A 7,562-nucleotide genomic window follows, 5' to 3' on the forward strand; every position below is an offset into this window, starting at 1 on the left:
TTCTCCAGTTCCACCCATTTACTTGTGAATGACAAGATTTCATTCTTCTTCATGGTTGAGTAAAATTCCATTGTGAATAAATACTACATTTTCTTAATCCACTCATTATTTCTATAATTAATCACATTATCCTTCATGCTGTATTTTTTGGATAAAATAGTACTTTGATACTGTTTACACTTATTTAAGACCTATAATTACATGTGTTTTAGTTTCTTACTTTTTTGAAAAAAAAACAAGTACTATGCTTTTATTAAAATTTAAAACTGGAGCCCAGTAAATCTTTACATTATGTGGTAATTCATACCTGTAATCCTAGCTACTTGGGAGGAATCAGTCATGAGGGTCGAGGTTTGAGGCTAGCCAAGGAAAAATGTTAGGGAAACCTCATCTGAAGAAAGGAGCTGTGCAAAGTACTCATTGCCTCTTAGTCCAACACTTTCAGAGGTCTAAGTAAATGATTACAGTCCTAAGCCAACCTGGGGGAGGAAGAAGAGAATGAGAGACCCTATCTAAAAAATAACTAAAGCAAGTTGTAGAGAGTCTACCCCATAAGACATAGGCAATGAGTGAAGCCTCAAGAGAAAAAGAACATAAATTTCACCCTGACCATATGGGAATCAATAGGTCCCACATTTCCTTCTCTACTGCATCACTTCCCACAGTATTCATACATACACTAAAAGCCTCATTTTTAAAGGAAAGCTTTCTTAAATCTCACATTCTTCTTCAGTTGTTACCAACTACTAATGTTTTCCCCTGTCAATTTCTCTAAGGTGTTGCTTAGACTTATCTACTGTAATCAGGCTTCCATGATGATCATTCATTCAAATTTCTTCAACATTTCTGTGTTGATATGGCTGAGTATTCTCAGCTTCAGGCTGCACAATTCTGTTTCATTTCCAGAAAACAAATTACCTGTAGCTTTCCTTCATATGGAAAAAAGAATTTATTCCTCTTGTTCTACATTACTTGAACTTCATTCATTCACACTTGCAGCAGAACAGCGGTTACTGAAGTGGATTTATTAATCAGTGCTGAAATCACAGATTCTATGGAGGTACATTTTTCACTTTCCTTTACTTCGTTCATATGTAACTCAGGACCATTCCTTTAAAAATTCATAGAATCAGTGTTTTCTAATAATTCTACTAGCCAAGGATTAAAAAAAGTTTGGTAAAAGTCTAAATCTTCCCCATCTGAATTCATTTATTACTTCAATAAAACAGTGATAAATTACCAGGTAAAGACATTGGAATATATTCTCTACCTAAAAACAAATCAATATACAATAAGATACAATGTATACGAGGTAATAATATAAGAATAGTCATATCTGAACATACGGCAGACTTTACACTGGAGAAATATAAAAGTGGAGTTCATGAGGAAAAAATAAAAGGTGGAAAGGAACTCTTATATTTAGAGAACAGAATATAAGCACACAACCATCATCCAGAAACTTAATAAAATTTTGAAAATACATGAAAAGAAGTAACCAGAGAAGAATACTACACTAGTCTTTGACACTACCAGCCTGGTGCTCACTGCTTAAAAGCAAGGACTTTGTTTCAAAATCATACATCTATATAGCAACTCTGTTATAAAAAGGTAATCACCAAAAGCCCATTGCAATTCGTTTTTATGAAATATGTACATGGAATAGTCATATGAAGTGACTAAAACTTCCATACAAAATTCACAAAGATCTTGGAGTTTATTATTTCTATGAATCCCTAAAAGTACCAAAAATAAAACAAAAATTATTGACAAAACTGTAGATTACTCTTTTACCTTTGTGGGCATATAAAATTGGAAGATATTCCTGAAAGCAATTTTTAAACAATTCCTCTTGAGCCAAATTTAAAATTAAGGAATTCTGGATGATGAGATGATTTTCAAATTGAACTATTCATTGAGAGTAAGTTATAAACAGAAAACAAGTAGTAAAACACCCTCAAAAATAGAAAAAGGCTGATCTGTAATCTTGGTAGTAATTAGCTACCCAAGCAAGTTTAAAACCAATTTAATTAATCAATGATACTGGGCTTCCTCACCAACCAATCAATGTCAGCCACTTACTTCCTGAAAGACAGCCAATCAAAGACAAAGGCACTACCATAAACTTGCCTTGAATACCAAACTATTCACAAGGATATCACTTGAATTCCCAAGCAGCATGCCAACCCTCTTACTTTCTTAAAGTTGAAGTTCTGAAGGTCTGAGATGATCTTTAAATCCGGCTTCTCCCAGATGTCAACCCACTGAACTTCTGGAAGTTGGCTGATCCTTACACACAACTTTTCCAGAAAACCCTGTACAAGAGAAGCAGGATGCAATATGAGAATATGCCCTGCCTGAGCAGCAAAGCTCTCTCTTACCATACAAAGCTGTAAACTCAAACTTTGTCTTCCACTTTCAGGTATTGAAAATTGAAGGTTTCAATTTTTAACAATATTGTAAATCTGCACTATACTTATATACTATTTTCTTAGTAAATACAAATGAACTTTGCCATTCTTTTGATCCACTTTACTGTAATTAAAACTACCATATATACCAGAAAAAAAGAAGAAAAAAACTGGTAACAATAATATTGGACTTTTCTGCACAAGTGTGAAAACAGTAATATAGATAATACAGACAACAGAGAAACAAAAAATCTAATCCATATTTTTGCAAGTTAAAACTCAGAATACACCCATGTCAGTCTAATTTAAAGTGACAATTCATGTGTTAATCTAACTTTAAGTGATGATTCATGTACTATTTAAAACCATAGCATGGGTAAACTCCATTCACTAATTTAATAAATACTTATTGAGTAGCCACTTAACTTATCTTGTTTCCTATTCTATGCACTGAGTATATGGTAGACACTAGACAAAATTCTACTAATGAATGTGAAGTATACACCTATGAAAAATAAATGAATATACACACACATAATATATATTATCTAAGAGGAAGAAATTGAAGCAAGAAAATGAAGTTTATATGCCTGGGGGAGGTGAGATAAGAGTATTAGCCAGGATGTCCAGGAAAAGCCTTGCTGAGAAAGTGCCCTTTAAATAAAGAACTAAAGAAAGAAAAGGAATAAGCCAAGACACTCTCAGATAGAAAATCCATGTAAAAGTGAAAGGGACAGAAAAATACAAGTTCAAAACAGAGATAAAACATGGGTCAAATCACATATTGACTCTAGGAATTAGGAGGCACTTTTGGCAATCAGAAGGTTCTGAGAAGAGGGATGGCACAATCTAGTTTTTCAATAATCCATTGTGCTTAAAAAACTGATTGAAGGAGAATTAACAAAATGATAGCTCAACTAGCTGACTTTTACACTTACCTAAACAGCAGGTTATGGAACCTTGAATAATGAAGCTATGACTTGCTTCTGCAAATACTTTAAATGGAGACCTGACAAGATGGTTGACAAATAATTGTAACATATGAAAGAGAGGATGAGTCATTAATGATACCAGGGTATTCTGGGAGAGTAACCAGAAGAGTTGACATTAACTCAAGTAGGAATGATGGTCAGGTAAGAAGAAATATACCAGGAGCTCAAGTTCACAAACTTTTTGAGTTTTAGAAATCCAATATTTAACCAAAGGTAGATATTAAACAGGTAATTTGATATATAGGTCTGAAATTATACTTGTGCATAATAAGCATACACAAGTAGTAAAAGTACTGAGAAAAGAGATCAAAGGTCCTGAGAAAGGAGAACTTTTGTGTAAAAGGTGGGGGATGTAGATAAATAAGCAAAACAGATCAAATGGATGGAATCAAAGATGAGTAGCAAACAAGGTGAGTTAAATCCTGAGTCCAAGGGAAGAAAGTCTTGGGAGGTGTAAAATATTGCTGATAGTTCAAGTAAAATGAGGTCTAGATCATTAAAGTGAAAATCAGTGGTAAGCTTTTTAAGGGTTTGTGGGAGTGAGAATTGCTAGAGTGAGTTCAAGAATGAATGGAAACTTAGGATGTAGTTCAGTTTACAAGCACATGCATTGCATACAACACACACACACACATACACTCAACACAACACACATGAATCAATGGGAAGGGAATTTCAATCAGTGAATATAGACACTTCTTCCAAATGAAACATAGCTTAGTGGAATGATTGAGGATGATATGATTTTTCTCTAGTTTATCTGTTTTTCAATGCTTATATAATGATTATTTAACATATTTGCAACACTTTAAACTTTTTGTTTTGCCAATACAGAAATATTTGATGAAAATAATGCTTAAAATTAATTCATCAAATTAATAAACTAAATGAAAAGACTGCTTAAAATTTTCTCACTTGTATTTATATAAGCTGATTACCATTTTGTTCAGACTTGTAAAGACCACAGGAAAACTAAAAGTTTCAAGGGCAGTATTCCTATCCTGGCAAAATCATCTAATTCTATGATATTCTGTGCCAAATAAACATACAAATTAATTAGTCATATTAAGATACTGAATTATGCAACAACAGTAAAAGTGTAGAAATTCAGAAAATATCCTTATTTTATAGACATGAAAAACATTTTGCCAATTACCGGTTTCATATATTAAGGATCCTTGACACAGATTTTAATTATTTTTACCCAATATGTTAAGAATTGATAGAACAAGGTTCTCCAGGTGCAATGCCTTAGCAACAAGCAGATTAATATGTGAGTCTAATTTTAGAGCTCCTATCCATTGTGATAAACAAACAGAAATCTAGTAACTAGCAATTTTATTGGTGACAAAATAGAGTGCCAGTGAAGCAGTTTACTTCTTTCTGCAACTTAGCAGATGCTCTAAGTACTAGAAAAAAATTAGCTAATATCATTTTTAAATGGCTGCATACCACATTATTTTTGACTATGATAATTCATTTCCTTATTAATGAGTATTTACAGTATGTTCATCTTTATGAACCAGTTTCTGGTCTCTTATTTTCATGGAATAATTTATTTTCAATTAAATAATCCTTACAAGATGACTGGAAATCATCCAGGTACAGAGAATATTAAAGAAAGACATTTTCAAGACTGGATTCTTTCTGTTTGAGAAATGTCTGCCGTTCTATAGAGACAGGTCTTCCAGATGAGCCTTTTCCCTTACACACAAGTACATCATTTGTCAGCTTGGAGGGTGGTAATGTTAAGTGTGTTCTTCCTTTAGAGTTATCCTGTAGTGGTTCTTCTTTACAGCAAGCACCCATTTTATTGATATTATTATAATGTCATGTGAAAATTCTACTGGCAAAAGATTTAAAATATTATACATCTTGATTATGACCAAACATTTTTTATCAAGCCCTGAAAATTTCTAAAAATTTCCTTGATAAATATATGTTAGTGCTACATTTAAGATTTCAGTTTTCTTCATCCATGAATTTTTGGAATTGGAAAAAAGGAAAACAGTGCATAGTTATTTAAAGACAATTGGATTTCCATTATACATTAAGAACAATTATGTGTGAATGTGTATACATGCACAGTTGCATGCATATGTGTGTGCATGTAGAGTGTGTGGATTTTTGAGACAGGGTCTTTCTATTTATCCCTGAACTTCTGGTCACATGGCCTAAGCCAACAAAATGCTTGGATTATAGGTAAACACTATCATACCCAGCACAGAACAATTTTTTGAAACAATTGAAGATAATTATCCACTTTACTATGGGATGTATAAGAATACTTCAAAGTATATTGGGTAATTCCAAGAGACACCTATGACATTCCTCTTTCTCAAATAATCTATAACAAAATATCAGGTATATGGCTTCATGGAAAGTAAATGTAGAAAAACAAGGGACAGCAGAGAAACAGTTATAGACCAGGGTAAACTCAGAACAAGTGAACTTCAGAACTATAAAAGAAGCACAGGGAAATTTTCACTCATGGGGATCACAGAGTAGCCACACACTCTAAGACACCCCCTATGCCCATCGCTAGCTAAGGGAACAGGCAAGCTATGCAGAGTGTGTCCTGACCCACTACATCCCTACCTGGGTATTTGTGTAGGAGAACTAGCCATGCACCACACACACTAATTTGCAAATTAAGTTCCAGCCAGGGAGTGTAAACCTTATGGCAGATGAGCCAGAACTACCTGCTGCTGCCCTGAATATCCAGTCTAGGACAAGTTACAGCCCCAGGGTAAATGATGGGAGCAAAAAAAACTCAGTAGGGTCAAACCCACCCACTAGGTGGACATAGATGACTGTTCCCTGTCCAGCTGTTTACACACATGCATGGAGCTGCTTCATCCCAATCAGAACCGGGGTAATGGACTGGAACTGCACAACCCATGGAGAAACCCCACCACCTAGAATTGCTGCTACTTGATAGGACCTGGCCTATCAAGGTTGTACCTTCTGCACCACCCTAGTCATTTGTCCTCACCAGTGCCTTAGCCAACCACCAACCACTGCTGCCCCCAGAGAAGAATCACAGCTAATGGTCCTATATTCTCTTTCTTTGTAAAGATTATACTGTGTTCTTACACACTATTAATTATTATACCTTCCATCAATATAATTCCCCCACACAACACATATTCCTTTTTTCCTTTTTACTTCCCTCAGAGTGCCTTCATTTCACTATTTAATTATTAATTGCTATACCTTTAATAATTTTCATTTTTTATTTTTTCATTGTTTTACTATTCATATGTGCATACAAGGCTTGGGTCATTTCTCCTCCCTGCCCCCACCCACTCCCTTACCATCCACTCCACCCCCTCCCTCTCCCCCCACCACCCCTCAATACCCAACAGAAACTATTTTGTCCTTACCTGTAATTTTGTTGAAGAGAGAGTATAAGCAATAATAGGAAGGAACAAGGGTTTTTGCTGGTTGAGATAAAGATAACCAAACAGGGAGTTGACTCACATTAATTTTCTGTGCATGTGTGTTACCTTCTAGGTTAATTCTTTTTGATCTAACCTTTTCTCTAGTTCCTGGTCCCCTTTTCCTATTGGCTTCAGTTGCTTTTAAGGTATCTGCTTTAGTTTCTCTGCGTTAAGGGCAACAAATGCTAGCTAATTTTTTAGGTGTCTTACCTATCCTCACCCCTCCCTTGTGTGCTCTCACTTTTATCATGTACTCAAAGTCCAATCCCCTTCTTGCATTTGCCCTTGATCTAATGTCCACATATGAGGGAGAACCTATGATTTTTGGTCTTTTGGGCCAGGCTAACCTCATTCAGAATGATGTTCTCCAATTTCATCCATTTACCAGCAAATGATAACATTTTGTTCTTCTTCATGGCTGCATAAAATTCCATTGTGTATAGATACCAAATTTTCTTAATCCATTCATCAGTGGTAGGACATCTTGGCTGTTTCCACAACTTGGCTACTGTGAACAGGGCCGCAATAAACATGGGTGTGCAGGTGCCTCTGGAGTAAGTAAGTAGTAGTAATAAGTAGCCTCCAAATTTTTTTCCAGAATGGTTGTACTAGTTTACATTACCACCAACAGTGTAAGAGGGTTCCTATTTACCTGCATCCTCACGAACACCTGTTGTTAATAGTGTTGCTACCTAATGAAACTCACAAGAATAATT

The sequence above is a fragment of the Castor canadensis genome, chromosome 15 (genome assembly GCF_047511655.1).
Source record: "Castor canadensis chromosome 15, mCasCan1.hap1v2, whole genome shotgun sequence".
In the NCBI taxonomy this organism is placed as follows: domain Eukaryota; kingdom Metazoa; phylum Chordata; class Mammalia; order Rodentia; family Castoridae; genus Castor; species Castor canadensis.